A 16,996-nucleotide genomic window follows, 5' to 3' on the forward strand; every position below is an offset into this window, starting at 1 on the left:
ATTACTCAGGATAATCCATAGATTTGGTAGGAACTACTTTCAACAGAAGAAATAGTCCCTGTAAAAACAGTTGACAGTGTAATAGGCAATCTGCATGGCTAGGTAACAATAGCTGTAAATGGGCAAATATGTTTTTTTGTGTGTGATTTGGTTGAAGTGACCCTTTAAAAGCTGCCATTCACCGAAGAGCATTTGTTGCTATACTGTTAAAAGTTACCATATCAATATTTTTATTCTAGAAACAGAGTATGCTGTATGTACATTACTTTCATACAAGCGATTTATTGATGTTTGCTTCCTCGCAGCGGTCTCTACTCAAGTGGAGGTTTTGACCCTGGTAACCTACAGGCAGTGCAGTAACAATGTGAGGTTACAGGCCAAGACCTTCCTCTCTGTCTCCATTGTATCCTGTCTATAATCCAATCAAGTCACTCACATTTCACCCAGTCAGATGCTTTCAGTTGACCAGCAATGCAGGTCACTGTCTGTGTGTTTGTGCATTAACTTATTTCATTTTGACTATGTTACTGTCTTCTATGTGGTTTTGTATGCGCTCCTGTGAATGTGTGTGTGTGTGTGCGTGCGTGCGCATCAGGGCTGTCCTCGAGGTTTTATTAGTTGTGTGTGACAGTGTCTTTGCAGGTTGCATACAGATGGTTAGAATTAGCCAAACAAATGCATGTACACTAAGTAACCACTTTATTACATACACCTGCAATCCAATTCAATAGCTCTGCAATAGACTCGTATCCATAAGCTTCAAATATTCATTAGAGACAAATGTCCTGGACACGTCACTTTAATAAAACAAATGTTGCTGCAAATGATCCCAAATGTACTGACTCTATGTATATCTGAATGTTTCTGTTCTCCCCTTTCTGCATCTGTCCTCCGTGTGTCCTCACAGTCTAATTACATAACCTACCGACAGTCGTATGATCTCCCTACCAGCACATTGCCAGCACAGTGCTTTGCACTTTGGGTGTGTGTGTGTGTGTGTGTGTGTGTGTGTATGAGTGCTTGTGTAGTGTTCTATTTTTGCTTTTAATGCAAAACTGCTGTAGAAAGTAATGCATAACAACTGTAGATAATTCTTGTGTGTGTGCTTGGGTGTGTTCATGTCTTTGTCCCTTCATGTCATGTGCGTGTACGTGTGTTGCAGCCTTTGGCAGGACAGTCCCGCAGTCCCTCCCCTCTCCATCCACTCTGTTAGTGGTCTGTACCCTCCCAACAATCAGGCTTTATCCCCGGACACTCCTGGTCCCACAGTAGCCCTATAGGAGCAGCAGCCCAGCACTCCTATCCAAACCAAACCAGACATATTTCCAGACATATGTTCACTTGTGTAACCGATACAACCTCAACACATAAACATGCCCGCACAGACACACACAAAACACAATAAACAATGTAAAGCTAAATCAGAGCAGATTATGCTGCGTTTCATGTGGATTTTCTTGCTTCTTGCTTTCACAGTTTGCAAAAAAAATATATATATATATTGTACAATTTTTGTGGAATTTCTGGAAGTCACTGCAAACATGAAAATCTAACTTGATGCAAAAAAAAAAGCATGTTCATGTCTTGTTTACTCTTCTTGTTCTCTCGAACTTTGTGTTTTACATTACAGATTTGACTGTCAGTAATTAATTACACAACACATGACATCACAATTTGTAAAGTTTATTTTGAGAAGGCAATGCTAATACTAGGTAGAGATATGTCACCTGACAGCAGGCTGGGGTGAGATGTGATCAGAAACACACACACACACACACACACACACACACACACACACACACACACACACACACACACACACACACACAAACAGCAAGACAAAAAGCATGCCAAACATTAGAAAATGATTATGAATTCTCCATCCAAAAAAGAAAACATAATAGCAATGCCATCAAAAATAGCACCCTTTATTGCGCCTGAATACAGTGTGAATGAACGGCAACACCAGAGTACAAAAGCAGCACTGTGTTAGCATCAGTATCAGAAGTTGCAGAACATGATGTGGTGTTTGATCACAAGAAGCCTGTGGCACTGTGAGATGCTGTGCACAGAGAGGAAAACTGAGAGCATTGATTTCATTGTAGAGAAGCAAGGAGTGTGTGTGATTTGGCAAATGTGTGTGTGTGAACTGTCTGGAACATTAAACTATAGAGGCCCATTCAGAGCTCCCTTTCTCTCTCCTTCAATCAGGAGATAGCAGGGACATTGAGCTGCAGCAACAAAAGCAGATTTCCATCAGACAGAGTTTCTGAGAGAGAAAGGCATTGTGTTGAAAGAGCTTAATGGAGGCTCAGCTTAGAGCTTTATTCACACAAACTGTACTCTCAGGTCGAGAGAAACACATAGTATGTGTACACACATGGGCACACACACTCACTTTTCCCATATACAAAACACTCCTTGTTCCTCTACACTGAAATCGGTGCTCTCATTTTTATAATGTTTTATAAATGATAGAGGAGAGTTTGTGACCAGATAGTTGCAAGTCATGGTGCCATAGAGAAAGGCACTTAAAGCACTTTACACTGACCTCAGACTAAAATCACATGCACAACACAATGCAGTTAGTATCTCCTTATGGACTGACTTGAATCAGCTCCTTAATGCCAAGCACAAAACAAAAACCATACACCAAGATAAAAATCAAAAGTGTACTTCATTTGAAGGGACATTCTTCTGGGACTCCACAATCATACTGTACTGATATGTTTTTGAATACCGTCTTATTCTTGCTCAGGGTCACACGGTACATGAAATGCTAAGAATTTTCAAAGACATATATTGTCAATAGGACACAGAGACCTCCAGACATAATGGACTGAATCAACACCTCTCTGACACCTCTCTCACTTCTCTACAAAAGCTGAACATTGTAATCGTTCCAATAAGTCCTCAAGCAACAAAATAGATTGTCCATTGCATTCTAGTTTCATCTCATTTGAGCCTCCGCTATAGTTAAGGTATGGTTCAGTTAAGGCAAGTAAAACTACCTGGTTACGGTTAGGGAAAGATCACCTTTATGGTTAAAGGAAAGGGTTAGGGTTAGGGTTAGGGTTAGGGCGTTGACTGCTGGTAGTAGAGCACAGGTAAACAACAGTCTGCACTATAAAGATCACATGCCTTGTACGCACAATAGTCCACCCCATCCTCATAGGGGCTCAGTCACACCAGCATTTAAAACTTCAAACTTTGGACCAAAATCAATTAACTTCAATTTAATAGCCATCATTCAATTTTCTCCTGAAGGCAAAGCAAATTTGGAGAGGTGCTTTTGCAGAGTTCAACTCATTTGGTGTATTTTAAGGCAAATTTGCACCATTGACCAATTGCAAACCACTGAGGACACAGAGAACGGGACCTAAGTAGTCACTGTACTTACCAAGCTTACAGCATCATCTATTTCCAGAGGAAACCCAAATGAATTTTGCTGTGCTGCTTGTGTGTGACTGAACAGCACATCAATGTCAAGCTGATTCCACCTTTGCCACAAAAGGTAAAACATACAGAACATAGTTTGAAGAAACAGCCAATGATGTAACTTTTCTGGAGAGGACAGTTTAAAGCTTCACAAAGACCCCATTACACTTCATGTCACTTCATGTGTCCTCTTGGTGATAGCTATCAGATATCAAAAAAGCAAAGTGTAAATGCATCTAAGAGGCAAGACAGATTGAAATCCGATCGATGCATTCTAGCCAGAAAAGGTTTAAATGCATCCGACATATACGTAAACTTTACTCCTCCCAACTGTAACTACGTCAGTTTGGAAATAGCCGCAACACAGTCTGTGCCCTGTGATAAAGGCGGCTGAAGTTACACTGAAATAGCTGTCATCAGTCTCATGGAGGCAGCTCTAGTGGTTTCAACACATGCCATCAAACAGAAGGTGCACTGAGCTGTTTTAGTGTTTATCTCATCTCCAATCAGTTCAATCAACAAATAAAATTAAAGTGCGTTATTCTTCTTCTGGCATTTTTGGTAGTTGCCAAACAGATTCCGCTGCATTAACACCATCCTCTGTTTTAGCATAAGGTCGACCATTAGTTTCATGCTGGGGGAAAAACACGGATTGCAATCGGATGTGTAATCACTCTTGTAAACAAAAGTATATTAAATCTCATCTGGTTTTATCCAGATATATACCAAACACTTAACAAGTCTAAATGAAGCCAAAGGCTCTGCTCCTTGTCTGCCTTTATGTGTTTTGTAGCAATAACAGAAAACAAACACGAGATACAAGACACATAGAGGTATATTAAGAGTTGTCTTTTTCGGACTTTTGTCTTAAAACACACTCATCATGTTTCACAGTAAAATAAACGGGTCTTGCACTGTGAATCATCTGTCTCTGAAACCTTGCTTTCTCTCTCTAAATACTCCAGTCTGTCTCTCCCTCAGATCAGAGATGTCCTCTTTTGTAGTACATGTAAACTAGGGATGAGCGAGCAGGCCTCCCATGGATTAACCGCCGACTGACTCCAAACGTTGCCGTCAGACTTCCTTATTATGAGACACGTAAAATCTTAACAACACATAGGCGCACACGTACACACACACACAGCCGCACGCATTCTGAAAGGTTCTCCAAACTAAGTGTATACGACTAATGCCATAGTGTTGTCCCCAAATCACATCGCTCAATATTCCTCCGGAAAAGACTACACAACGGCTGCTCCCAAATCTGATTGGTGTTATTTGTAAGTCAGCCTAAATCTCAGAGAAGCTACACACACAAATGGAACAGGGCTTACTAATCCATTTGTAAGGCAATAGGCAGGCAAACAGGCAGGGGAGAGCTTGCCAAGTGTTGTAATCACAACTAAAGATGATGAGCCCACTCCCTTCCTCTACACTCTACAGTAGCTTGTGTGTGTGTGTGTGTGTGTGTGTGTGTGTGTGTGAATGTGTGTGTATTTGCATGTTTGTCCTACATCGCCTCCTTTACAAAACTGTGACAAGTGAGGGAGAAAATGAATCGGTATCAAGTGGATAATCTACAAAAGTACACTAGGAGCTTTTCCACCTTATGCAAGTCCCCCGCTCATTCATTCGCAGATACCACGCAATCTCGCTGAGAACAACAACAAGCCGGCGATATGAGTTTTGAAAAGGCAGTAATTGTAAGCAGGTTGGGGAATAAATTAGAATGATGACAAAATACAGAGATAAATCCAGCTTAAGAGAGATGTACGCCACTGTTTATTTGATTTCAGCTTTTCTCTCTATCCTGCTCTTTCTCCCTCCCTCATTCCTGATCTTTTTTAGTGGGGTGGAAAAATGGATTTTTGTCAGTGATTTGGCCCTGAAATAGCTTATTGTCTAAGGCAGCCACTGTGCGGGAACAACGTCAACATCACATGTGTGTGCGAACGCGCTCGCCTGTTTCCATGGGGAGTAATGGCCGTGGAAGTGTGTATTGGCTCTGATGGCACAATACGCCACTGTGCTCATTGGTTTAGACTGGTGTGTGTGTGTTTATAATATGTGTGTATGTAGTTCTATAGTCTCTCTTGTTGATATTTATAGATGGAAGAATTCTGGTATGGAGGGGGTGAGGGGTGGGGGGGTGTTGGGAGTAAGAGTGGGAGGGTAAGGGAGAGGGAAGGGAGGAGGATCTTTGAGCTAAATAAGTGACTCTGCCCTCAGTTTTTCTCTCTCACTTTTTGTGCCTGATTTTCTCATTTCACTCTCCTTAATTTTGTACCTCACACATCCAAGTACAGAAGCATCCAGGCACATATGCATCTTTTAGACTTTTTGAAAATTTTGGAATCTAATTTAAGGCCCAGATTAGAAAATGGTTGAGCCACGAAGGTTCATACAATGGTCTAATGGTTAGTGATGAACTGAAATTAAGTTAAGTTTAATGACCGACAATGGCCACTTATAACTTGACCAAGACATTGAACCCCCACTTGCCAACTATTGTTATACCCAAAAGCTGCGTAAGACATAATAATGGCTTCCTAAAAGATGTCAAAATCAGAAAAGTGTTTGGCTTAAAGAGTTTTTAAAAAAATAGTTTTAAGAAAGTTCATAAACCAACCTCATTTTCTTTGTTTGTCTAGTTCTCTCAGAGACTTATTGTTTCTTACCCAACAATACCGCACATTTGGTAATCTGCATTTAGAGGACATAAATACTGTATCATTAATCGGCTGTGTCTGTTCTTCTCTCTATCCAGGAGCGATTGGGCTCAGGGGACAGAAGAGCTGATCACATTTGGACATTTTTCTCTTCAGGTTGTTTCACCAAGTAACTGGTAAGGGCTCCAAGCAATCTCCTGTCTGTGTTTCTGTGTCTATCGCATGTACAGTTAACACAGACGCAACACAAATACAGAGTAACACAGCTCAGTCTTTTATTAAGAAGAACACGGTTATGTTCTCTTGCTCAGTCACAGTTATTAAAACAGTTAAAGCTCAAGGTTATGTGAACATTTTAAAGTCAACAAACCCACATACATGAGTCATCATCAGTATTGCTTTTTACTATTGGGATAATAGTTCCCATTTAATTCCCATTTAAGTAAGTAAATAATAAGTAACCTATGAAGTCAAAGACACAAAGACAGTGGTGGCTAAACCCCTTTCTAATTTGTTTTCTGGCAGGGTATTTTATTCTCACAAAAAATGTATTCCTTGTTTTTGTACTGACAGTCAATCATTCAAGTTACAATGAATTCATCATGGCAGAGGCAAAGATATATATAATGACATCACTTTAGCCTTAATAAAGACATGCTGCATACTGAGTGAAGGGCATTGCCCCGAATGGAAAATCGTCACTCACAGCTGCTTCATGCAAATATTGAAGTGTATGGATATTCTCTGGGGTTGCTGTAAAGCTTTCTTGGAATTAAAGGATGCTGTTTCACTTAAAGCAGATGAATAGAAAACTTGTCTTCATCACAAAACGACTGTTGGAATGTACTAACCACAATAATACAGTATGCACGTGCGGAACACTATTAAAGGGTGTATTTTTCCTTTAACCAGAGCAAAGTAAAGAAGCTGGTTTACTCCACACACACAAACACACATCAAATCACTCTAAACTCAGTCTTTACATATAAAAGTTTACCGACAGCCACGCTGATAGATTTGTCCGTTTCTTATAGGTCTTTTAGCAGCACGAGCGCTAATCTTCTGCACGGTCATGTGTTTCTATCTTGGGGAGTTTTGCTCATCTAAAAACTTTGGTAGGAAATGAATTTGACTGGTGACTTTCTGTAAATGTTGTGGCACATCAGGAAAAAAAAAACGATGGCATGGCGTGCTTAGCTGGGACAACAAAAAGCAGCGGTTACGGCTGTATAGAGAACAAGGCCTGGAGTCAGAGGAGGGTAGAGATAACAAACCCAGATACTAAACAAATGACCATGAAATAGAGGATCAACTGATAGTGTCTGCATGCTCTTTGTGTATATGTGTGTGTGTTTGTGTGTGTTTATGTGTGTGAAGAAGTCCAGACAGTGTGTGTCAAGGCAGTGTCAAGATCACAGATTGCGGCCTCATCACTGCTCTGCTGAGGAGATTTAACTGGCACTGGCTACACTGACCCAGGCATGTGTGTGTGAGTGTGTGTATATGTGTATAGATGTATGAGTGTTTGTCACAGCCCTGTCAGATCAGCCATGAGTCTGCCCACTGTGTGTGTGTGTGTGTGTCAAACAGGGATGACCTTTTTCTGTGTGTGTGCCTGGGATTGTGTGTGTGTGTGTCCTATGCTGCAGGCAGGGAAAGTCCTTGTCTTTGCTGCGCCAGAGAGTTGGAGGGGACACCCCGTTCATCTGTGTTTGGGTGAGTTTGTTTCGTTGTGGGAGTTCCCCCGTCAGAGTGAGAGGGGCTGGTCTTCTGCATCAGTTTCATGAGTTTTTTTTTAATGTCTCTGACCTCACTCTTTAAGTATTCTGCTTCCATGATTGATAATCTCCAAACGACATCAGAAAGTCTAATCAATTGATGTATCAGTACCACTCACCCATCACATCCTCTGCCTTGTCTTAAAGTTTATCACTTTTGGCCAACAATACACTGTCTGCCTTTGAGCCAGTTTCAGTTTGCTCTCTTGTTAATTTGAGTTGTGCAGCACTTCATTGTGTAATAAAAACTTTCATTTTCTATTTGTGGATGCTAGCAGGATTGGATAATTAGATGATGTTGGCAAATACCAGCAGCAGTTACTTAAATTATTGCATTAAAAATCTAAATATTTTACATTTTTGTCATCCGCCACAAAGGAATGCAGAAACAGTTGCTACATAGCCTCAAACAAAAAGATTGAGAACAAGGTATTAATCATCCATTTCCTGAATTGTGTGATCACAGCTTGAAATCCAATAAAACACAATGGTGAAAGGAAAAGGAACTCTAATGAAAGCATGCATGCAAAATTTTAAATTTCATAGTTATGCCATTTATGATAAGGGAATTTTACATTTTGCAGGTTACAACAGAATACAAATTGTCATCTGCACTTTACAGCTGCATTCATTACCCTCCTAATGCCAGCCTAAATCCTATAAGCTCAGCTTCTGCTAACCATTAACCAATACTAGAGGGTATTTAAGTGGTTCTCAATTTTTATTGCTTGTGTCCTCTTAAAATGAAGCGTCGTCTTCTTGTGACCCTACATCACAGCTCATGACTTGTGAGCAATTCAACCAAACACTGATTTTGTTCTTCTCAGACCGTTTTATTCAAGAGTTTTTTAGAGGCCAGAAGAGCTAAAACTGTCCGGCATTTCACAAGCAAACACAAAGATTAGTGAAAAATGAACAGATTTTTTTTTTCTTCATCTTTTTACCTCTCAAATTTGGAGAGACCAGACCTCCATGATGATGACAATGAGCAGCATTGTGTTTTCAGAAACCAGTTGTAATGTATTGTATTTGTCCAGTCAGATGCGGGAAGATTTCATCATGATGTTTCAAAGAAGAAATAATTTCTTCTGTAAAAGCTACTCCATTCTCCTCCGCGTTGGTCTATGCCCACTAATGATGCTCATAACCCGAGTAATTACCTATGGAGCCTTTACAGAGCAAAATGAGCAAAGCAAGAAGGCAGTAATAAAACTGTAACATTAAATAAAAAAAACACAAAACGTAGATTTTATTGCATCATCACACATGGTCTGCAGCCCTGCAATTCTGTTGCTGTTTTTTTTTTTTGTTATCATTATTTGAACCACTGAACCCAAAGCCTTGCTGTACTGTCAGTTATAAACATTTCCTTAAAAGTAATAGATATTATCCTCTGTTAAAAGCCGCACATGCTTTAGAGCATCTCCCTGCAGTAAATATGCTATTCTCCATACATGGTTGTTAATTAGCTCTCTTCCATATCTCGCTGTGTGTTTCCGGTGCTGAACAGATCCCCTGTCCCCTCTCTCTCCCAACACTGTCCAGAGCTGTATGAGAGCTAATTGGCAGCTCACTTGCCTGCCGCGACGGTGATCATGCAAATGTGTTGGTGCTTACCAATAGCCGGGCCCATCAAAACATTACGACGGCCATTACCCAGAGCTGGGGCCGGCCTAACGAACATATGCTCCCCCCCCCCCGCCCCCCACAACCTCCCCCCAATTCCTAAACTCTTATTTATGTGTTTAATTTAATGTGCGAGGGAAGAATTTCCGAAATTAAATTTGTTTTTTGTTGGTGCCTCCAGAGAGTGGCGGCGTTATAATAACATGGTAATTTTTTACACGTCTTTATGAGAAATGAGAAAATTAATTCTTTCTGACAAGCTGTAATTATTGGGCTTGGAACAGTTGCAGCTGAACAGTTTGGGCTGTGTTAGCCTGGCAGTGAGCTGAAAGAGGGAGAGAGAGAGAGAGAGAGAATTCGGGGGGAGGAGGGAGAGAAAGAGAGAGAGAGAGAATGGGAGAAAGAGAGACAAAGAGACAGAAAGGGAAGAATGTAGTAGTACCAGCCAGAATCATAGACAATCACGAAAGAAGGAGGGAAAGAAGAAGAATGGGAGCTGAATGGCAAAAATGTGAGGAGAGAGGAGAGCAGGACATGAGGTGTGAGATGCAGGTGCAGAGAGAGGCGAGTGGAAGAGGGAAGAGAGGAGAAAGGGAGTGAAGGGAGAGCTGAGGAGAGGTGGACAAGACGAGAGGAGCGAGGTGGTGAGAGGTGAGGGAGAATAGAAGAGGTGGAGAGGAGAGAAGAGGAGAGGAGGTTGACGACGTGAGATGTGAGGTGACAAGGCTAGATTAGAAGATTGGAGAGTTGGGAGATGAGGGAGGAAACGGAGAAGAGAGGAAGGGGATGGAGTTGGGGAAAGACTGAATTGAGAAGTGGGGATGAGAAGAGGCGGAGGGCGTGATGTTTGAAGGGACAAGGTTAAATTACATAAAAGGGAGGGCGACAAGGATTAGAACGGAGGAGGAGAGAGGAGAGAGGTGGTGGGAGGTAACGGAGGGGAAGAAGAGGTTGAAGAGGGAGGAAGAGGAGATGAGAGGAGAGGAGTAGAGTGAGGATTCGTGCCTCAGTGTGTTACATCAGGTAGGAGTTAATGTCTTCTTGTCTGATGTCATCAGAGGAGGCTCCTCTCCAGCAGGAGCAGCTCCTCCTGTGTCAAGGTTATAACACATTAATATTCACAGTCTACAGCCGGCCTGGCCTCGCTCCAGGCCTTCTTAGGCTCTCTCTCTCTCTCTCTCACACACACACATGCATACTCAAAGGACCAGCATCTGCTCACACTTACAGAATTTCTTCCTCTTTGCTCCATCAAGCACAGGCATGCATTCACACACACACAAAAACACACGTACAGAAGCATATGAGCTTTCACACACAGACACAGCTTCCTCTTCTTTGCCCCATCATGTGCTGAATTATGGAACATGATATTGATATTATGCGGCAATATTGTCGTTTCTCTACAGTTATTCACTTATGCTGGCATAAAAGCACTCTTACAGTTGTTGGGTGACTCATTTAACGACCCACTTCTGGTGTGTTTGTGTGTGTGTGTGTGTGTGTGTGTGTGTGTGTGTGTGCAGCCAAGTGGCCATTTGTTTTCACTAAGTGTCACAGCCTTAAAAGGAGAACCAGTGTCTCTGTGCCCTTCTCTGCAAGTGGGCGTGTGCACATTAGGGCTTGGAGGTCATGATGATAAAAGATGTTTTCGTACAGAACTGTAGAAACTCAGAAATATCATGTAGTGTGATTGAAACGTAGGCAAAAATGATTTCACAAAAAAAGCTCACACGTTAAGTTTCTCTTTTAAATCTTGGGAAAATTTTGATTGAGCGTTTGTGTGTGTCTTGAAGTAACCATGTGATAGTGAGACTGTGAATGTAGTGTGTGTGTGTGTGTGTTCTTCCAGAAACCCTTCCTGTTTATTCGTTGAGCGTGTTCCATTTTGTCCTGTGCTGTTAAATGTTTCATCCTAGCAAAGGCATGATGGGACCCCCTGGGGATGAGGCATCTGCCCGCCCGGCCACACGCTGAATTATACATGACAGCACAGGACAGAGTGTGTGAGTATGTGTGTGTGAGAGAGAGAGAGAGAGAGAGAGAGACAGAGAGAGAGAGAGACAGAGGGAGAGCATTTGTAGGTGTCACTGAGTGAAGTGTCCACTTTGTTGCGTGACTCCATTTCAGATCTGCTCTGAGCTGTCTTCAGTTGTAAATTGTCTGGCATGCCCTCTCTGTGTGTGTTTGTATGATGTAGAATTATCAAGAAACTTATTGATAAATCAAACAGTTGACAAAGGGACAGTCTTGTGTTGCCAGACCTATTTCAGAACCATTTTTTTGCTAGAGCTGCACCGACCCTGTGAGAGATCTTTCTGGATAAGATGAAAAACTATTTGTTCTGTATTGTGGGAATTGTCATGTCTTACTGTACCTGTGCTAAACTCACCAGTTTTGCTTCTGTTAATTGGTGCAAGGAGATGTAATTGGGCATAATTTTGCGCATGGCTGAGTAAGGCCTTGCAAAGATTGGATGACATGGGAGAATGTCAATGTTGAATGCTGAATTTTTCCACAACTAATCAAAGATGCAGAACTCAAGCAGAAAAATGGGCATTTTACTGGGGTTGAGGTCATTTCCAGAACAGAGAATATGGGCCAGGGAGTAATGAGTCTTATCGTTATTTCATGCTGCTGGACAAAAACACTTTTGGTTAATGTCCACTAATAGTTTGTCCTTTAGCCAAGGAATGACTTACAAAGCAAATAGGGTTCAGTGTCTTGAAGGACACTTTTAACAAGATCTATAATTGTTTGTTTTTGTGTTCTACTCCAAGACTGGAATTCATGTAGTTTATTCCTGGAAAAATTAGGTTCTGCTTCAGAAGTTAACTACTCAAAAACTACTTCAAAAATGTTTTTACAATGTCTTCTTTTGTTACTACCACAACTGACTAATTAACAATTTTAATGCCTTCTTGCACGACCAACCTTTATTTTTTCTTTTTTTTCTTTTTTAGTTTTCTCTTCACTTAACAATCTTTAAATCTATCCTCAGAAAAGTCTTTGAACAATGCACACTTTTTACTGACTCAGCAAAAATCTTTACTATCATTAGCATTTTTGTAAATGTGCTCACAACGTTTTGGGGATATTTTGGCTTGTAAAAGTTCAGTCATGATGATAAATGTGATGATACTTTTGATACACACCAAAAAAACAAACAGGAGTACCTTGTGTCTTTTGAAAGGTTAAATAATTTACCCTCTCCGTGTGTGTGTGTAATGTGTGTGTTCATGTGTGCAGGTATGTGTGTTTTGCACCTGAGGTCTTGCTACTGTAGTTAATGAAAGCCCCATCTCCTCATGCAAATGAGGCTGCTGTTAACCCCAATCAGAGAGGTCGCTGAGTGCGCATCAATCCCACATTTCCCTGAGTGCTCTGCAGGCAGGACACAATGGTCCCCACCCCTCCATAGGCCCACAGGTAATTACTGGGAGGCAGAAAGGGAGAGGCCAGGGGAGTCAGGGTCTCAGGTAGGTGCACGGGTCCGTTGATGCTTTTTTCATGTAATTTATGAGAAACACAGGGTTGTGTTGCTTGTTGGGTCAAGTGCAAGTGCTGTCTCCTACCACACCCCTTCCTTCTAAACACACACCGATACACACACGCTCAAAGGGTGACAGGTAATTACAGCATGAGAGTGGCTGCGCTGTATGTAGAATTGGAAGGTCAGGCCTGCTGTCTGCTCCCTGTGGGCCACAGAGCATCACCTTTCTGACTACATCCACAATAAGCTCCATTAGAGCTGTGTTTACCCATCTTTCCACCTGTTGTCTGTTTTTTTTCCTACCTGTCAGTTAACCACCAGGGTAGCAACTATTCTTCTGGGGTCCACACATAAAAAAAAAACCCAGATCACCCCTTACCACACAGAACCCTCTCATCTTCAAAAGGTAGGGCTGGGTGATATGGCCAAAATCAAATATCACAATATTTTTGACCAAATACCTCCATATTGATATTTCGACATTATTGTAAGGATGACTATTGGTGCCTTCACAAAATATTCACACAATGAGATTTTTGATCATCAATCATCTGTAATGTGGATACAATAACTAGATGTAGACATGATGAAGGCAAATAATAGAACAGCTAGGACAGTCTGGTAAGTTCAGAAAATTACATCACTTTACTGTAATGCAGCCTTTAAAACCAAGAGAAGACAACATCCATGCCATTTCACAATATTACGATATCCAAGATCTAAGACATTGCATTTTGTTAGTCAGGTAGCCTTTCATCCAGCTGACAGCATTTGCACTGAAACCACATGCCGAAAGTTTTTTCAGAAGTTGTTCATGGTCAGTTACATCAAAAGCAGCACTGAAGTCAAGCAAGACAGCTCCAACATTTCTTTTATCATCTATTTGACTCAACCAGTTATCAGTCATCTGTATTAAAGGACCAGTGTGTAGGATTTACTGGCATCTAGCAGTGAGGTTGCAGATTGCAACCAACTGAATACCCCTCCCCTCACCTTCTCCTTCCGAATGTGTAGGAACTCGCGAAAAACACGAAAGGCTCTCTCTAGAGCCAGTGTTTGGTTTGTCCGTTCTGGGCTACTGTAGAAACATGGCGGTGCAACATGGTGTGCCTCCGTGGAAGAGGACCTGCTTCCTATGTAGATATAAAGGGCTCATTCTAAGGTAACGAAAACACATTTCTTGTTTTCAGGTGATTATGCACTAATTAAAATATACTTGTGAATATTTTATTCCATTTCTGCAAGTCTGTTCTACTAGATGCCACTAAATGGTTGAGTGGCCATCTTTGTAGGCATGCTGAAACTCAGAATCAAGGCTACTGACAGAGAAATAGTTAAAAATTTGATAGAAGACTAATCTCTCCATAAATTTACTAAGATCAGGACGAATACTAATAAGTCTGCTGTTCACCCCAATGAAGGCAATTCTACTGTTCTTAGATACTGGAATGATTCTGGCAACTTTCCATGCTTGAAGGAAAACATTTTGCTTCAGGCTAAGGTTAAAAATGTGACATATTGGTTCAGCAATGTAATCAGCTATATTCTTATTAATTTACCATCAAGGTTATTCAGTCCAGACTGTTTATCATTTTTTACTGAGATTAGAAGTTTTTTACCTCCTCTAGTTGTACTGGTTCAAAGTCAAATCTACAATCTTTGTTTTTCATGATAAATTCTTCAATTAGAGATAGTCCAACATTTGAGTTATTCATATTATCTCTTAGACTGTCAACCTTTTCATAAAGAAGTCGTTAAAATAATTAGCAATTTCAAGGGGTTTTGTAATGAATGCACCATCTGACTCTGAAGGAAAGGTTATTCGCTTTAGACCTACGTAATATGTTGTTAAAAGTGTTCCATAATTTCTTCCCATCATGCTTTAGTTCATGAATCTTGTTTTGATAATAAGATCTTTTTTTCAGTCTGTTCATTTTTGAGACCTTGTTTCTAAGTTCACGGTATTTAATAGAATCTCCCGATTTTATTGCAGCACGTTTCATTTCATCCCGGTGAGCCATGCATGTTTTCAATTCCTCATCGAGCCACGGGGCCAAAGTACTTCTCACAGTGAATTTTTTTGTTGGTACATGCTTGTCTGCAACAATCTGTAACATCTCAAAAGAAAATGCGAAGTGCAATATCTGTGTCTTTCACTGTGCAAACTCTGTCTCTCTGTAGATTTTTTATGTCTTTAACAAATTTTTCTTTGCAAAAGGATTTATAAGACCTTAGCCCAGCCTTCGGTACTTTAGTTTTTCTTGCTATAGCTACAATATTGTGGTCACTAAAACCAACAGGGATGGATACGGCCTTAGAGTAGAGTTCACTGGCATTAGTGTAAATGTGGTCAATGTATGCGGTAGATATAACTCCAGATATGTTAGAGCTCACCCCGGTAGGCATGTTCAGCATCTGAGTAAAATTACATACATTCATTACAACTTGTAATCTCTCCGAGCACAGGATGAAGAAAGCCAGTCAACGTTAAGGTCCCCCAGAAAGTATATCCATCTGTCTGCATCTGTTGCTTTCTGAAGCATAGCACATATACCATCAGTGTATTGTACATTAGAGCTAAGGGCTCTATAACAACAACTGATAAGTACTGGTTTGATGTGAGGTAGGTGAATTTGAAGCCAAAAGGCTTCTATAACTGGATTCATCAGATCATTTCTGACCTTATCTAGGATGTGGTTTTGTACATATATGACAACACCTCCCCCATGCTTATTTCTGTCATGTCTAAAAATACTATAACCAGGTATGGCTACATCAGAATCATTGACTGAGATATCTAAATGTGTTTCTGAGATTACAATTACATATACATTATATTATCACTGCTGAGAAGTATCAAGAGGTCTTGAACTTGAACAGATCTTGAACAGACCACAGATGTTAAGATGTGTGATCCTTAAGCCTTTCTTAAGTAAACCCATAGACATTGTTCATACAGCCATATTTAAAACACTGTCCACCCAAGTTAAAAGCAAAGCAGGTCCATTCAGTTAGCCTGGGTCTGACCCCTTAGCTGAATAACCAGTTTGTCATACCTCAGACTGGCTTTGTCTCCTCTTTCTCTGGCTTCTCAGGGCTTAGAAAAGGTCTCTACTTCTTTTTTTCATTATGTCTGAAAAGTCTTCACTTAAAAAGATGTTAGTTCCTTTGAGCCTTCTCGCTACAGAGAGGATGGACTGTCTGTCTTTAAAACGAAGAGATTTAACTACAGTTGGTCTGGGTTGGCCATTTTGCCACTTCTGTGTGTGTGCTCAATCTCCATGCACTCACTTCTTAGGCCTAGGTTTTTCTCCAGCATGATTTTAATCTTGTTTCAGAAGTTTCCCAGCTCGTTCCCTATTCATCAGCGATGCCGTCCACAAGTAAGTTGTTCCTTCTCATTTGATTCTCCATGTCGTCAAGTTTAGACATATCGAGTTCCTCCCATGACTTGTAGATCTGCCATAGCCTGTAGTTTCTTTTTCAGTGTCTTTTCAAAATAACCAAGCAGCATTGACCGTGTCACCCACTTAATATCTACCTTCACTTAGCCTCACACCACCAGCAGCTGTCAAGTTGACTTTAAAAGCCAGGAGTGCAATGAGTTTTGTTCATTCATTTACTCGCCATTTAAAAACCCTTTTCTGACAAAATGATTGTCAGCATGAAAGTTAAGCACAGTATGAGGTGCTTATTAAAGTAATGACTTCAGGTAAGACCTTTGCTTGCAAAATTCATATGTGTTTAAGAAAAGAATCATTCATGCTTTTGAACATCCACTTCTGAATTTGACGTAGTAGAATTTCTTAAAAAACGGAGCATCTCATTACCATAAGTACCATAGTTATTATAGCATTTAATAATTAGAAAGGCTGCTTGGTGTAATTGGAAACTTGAAGAGTTGAAGAATGATTAGTCTGGGCACTAATCAGTCTTTTGTAGAAGGTTTCTAATGATTATGCTTAGGTTTGTGTAGATGCTCCTCAGTGTTT

General features: G+C 40.7%; 1 long non-coding RNA gene across 2 annotated transcripts in view; it reads left to right on the forward strand.

Moving 5' to 3' along the window:
* Positions 1-16,996, forward strand: part of LOC121890465 — a 98,815-nt gene that overhangs the window by 69,947 nt on the left and 11,872 nt on the right. For both annotated transcript variants that reach the window (XR_006093800.1, XR_006093801.1), the window contains exon 6: positions 6,206-6,283. This is a non-coding gene — a long non-coding RNA (uncharacterized LOC121890465). The remainder of the gene's footprint in view (positions 1-6,205; positions 6,284-16,996) is intronic.

Source organism: Thunnus maccoyii, chromosome 23 (assembly GCF_910596095.1).
Source record: "Thunnus maccoyii chromosome 23, fThuMac1.1, whole genome shotgun sequence".
Taxonomy (NCBI): Eukaryota; Metazoa; Chordata; class Actinopteri; order Scombriformes; family Scombridae; genus Thunnus; species Thunnus maccoyii.